Genomic DNA, 2,500 nt, shown 5'->3' on the forward strand with positions numbered 1-2,500 from the left:
ATACAGGCCCATCTTTACATCTCTGTAAAGCTCCCAAAAGCATTCGTTTGTGTAATGTGTGGTTTGTCTGTTAGAGCACTGTACAAGTTGAGGGGTGGGGAGAGCACTGCACAAGTTAAGAGGATGGGACACCTTACCCGTAAGCCTAGCCTAGCCTAGAAGCTAGTGTGAGTGGTAAAATGTCTAAAGCCCATTTAAGAACATTTTTCTCCAGACGTTCTGTCTGAAAATATTGCAGCTAATCAAAAATGTACACTGTTGTGTGAGTCATTGAATGCGCACAAGGACACGACCTTAATAAATGAATCATTCCAAGGCTAGGACATGGAATGTATGATCATTCCACCTAAAAAAAAAAACTAAATATTTCCAGCCTCTGGATATCTATTTCCTTAGACAATACAAAATATATGCTCGGAGGATAACAGATTATATAAGGACTCTTGCTGAGAATCCAGAACTTAACTTGGAAAATCGAGTGTTTATAATGAAAATGCATTCTGTTGTTCATAACCAGTTGTCTGCTCCAGTGTACCGCCCTATGCTTCAGTATTCCTGGCAGTCAACTGGTTACGTGAATCCTGAACAAGTCTCGGACTTCAAAAATGTAATTTTTAAGTAGGTTATTTTACAACGCTTTATCAACAACTTTGGTTATTTAGCGTCTGAATGAGATGAAGGTGATAATGCCGGTGAAATGAGTCCGAGGTCCAGCATTTGCTCATTTTGGGTTGAGGGAAAACCCCGGAAAAAACCTCAACCAGGTAACTCAAAAATGTAATTCAGGTGGCATTTGATTTTTCGCCAATGGAGTGTGGTTCAGAAGATTGTTCAGGAGTTGCTTCTGCGTGTTGTACTTATTGCTCTGCTCCATGCTGTTTCATGAATTTTATAGAGAATCCTCATGTACCTTTTTAAAGAAATGTATTGACCAATACCAATCAAACGGAGAGTTACACAAATGAATGCCTTTACGGTCTTCATCACCATTGTGAGGTAAGCCTCTGTAGGGCCTACAAATTTTTAAACAAAAATTCCTGTTCGAGCCGAAACCCTCCCTTGTTAGAAGAGATCAAGACTTTTTTTGAGACCCAAATACTAAGAAATCATAAGCAAACTAATGGAAATAAAGGGCATTGATAAACGAGATAAAAAACTTCTAAGTTTGAAATCTCTAATAATTGTAATTGTAACTATATCATTGTCTTCCTAATATCATCTCCAAGTCTCATCTGAAATTAATTTATTCTATCTTGCCTCTTCTTCCTGATCCCACACTGTTAATGTACAATTTTGCTATTCCTATTTTATATTTTAGTTGTATTTTCGAGATAATCGAATGTCTGTAAGTGAATATTTAAAGGAAGAAAGGCATAATGACGCTTCGTGAACTAAAACAATCTAGAAAGCAGAATCATGATTGGCATTTGCGAATCGTGTGGTCGATACTCCGCGAAACCTTCTCTCATTCCCTTCCCGCCGGACACAGTAGGTGGATTCATGCAGCTTCCCCGGGTAGTTGCTACTTCTGCTGGTTTTGACAGTTCCAATCAGAAGAAAAAAGCTTTTAGCTCGCTCCTTTTATCAAATCTGTTGCGTCTTGCTGTGTTATTAAACTCCAGTGTCGCTTAACTTGAGACACACCCTTACTGATAAGTTGTAATATAACGTGCAATGGCGCAGCGTTAGCCCAACGATTAGGGGGTTGGTTTCCTTGCCGGAGGCCAGCTTCAAACCCAGGCGAGTCCAAATGAAATTTGTAATGGACGAAGACAATATTAGGGAAGATTTTCACAGAGCAATCATGTTCGGTATAAGTTAGAGTGATAATAATAATTCCTGGCGCTACAGCCCATGAAGGGCCTAGACCGACCAGCCGGCTGCTGGCCTCACGCCCACATGTAGAAGCAGAGGTGGACGATCATCCAACCAGAATGGAGGTATCGTGTGGTTAGCACGATGATCCCCCCAGCCGTTATAGCCGGTATTCGCAACCGGATTTCGCTACCTATCGCAGCTCCCCAAGTGCATCACGATGCTGGGTGGGCACCGGTCCCATACACTGGACGAAATTTCATGAGAAAATTTCTCCCCCCATGAGGACTCGAACCAGCGCGCATTCCGTAACGCGAGTCCTAGGCAGGATGCCATAGACCGCGACGCCAAAGCGCGGGACATAAGTTAGAGTAGTGAGTGTTATTAAATCTGACAACGCTTTCATCTGAAGACGTTATTATATGTGTCAAAATTCAACATGGGCAAGAAAGGAAGACGAATTATTGCTCACATTATCATCTCTAATTTGAACGGGTTGCAACCATTGAATGGAATCTAACTGAGGGGGGCACGGATGGCCCAGCACTGCGATGGAGAAAATATATGAATTATCTACTTAAGAAAAGACTCAAACACCACAAAAAAAATATAATAGAAAAAAAATAATTTTCATTGGTTTTAATAATTTAACAAAAATATTGGTCTTGTAAACCAAAAATGAGGT

The sequence above is a fragment of the Periplaneta americana genome, chromosome 7 (assembly GCF_040183065.1).
Source record: "Periplaneta americana isolate PAMFEO1 chromosome 7, P.americana_PAMFEO1_priV1, whole genome shotgun sequence".
NCBI lineage: Eukaryota > Metazoa > Arthropoda > Insecta > Blattodea > Blattidae > Periplaneta > Periplaneta americana.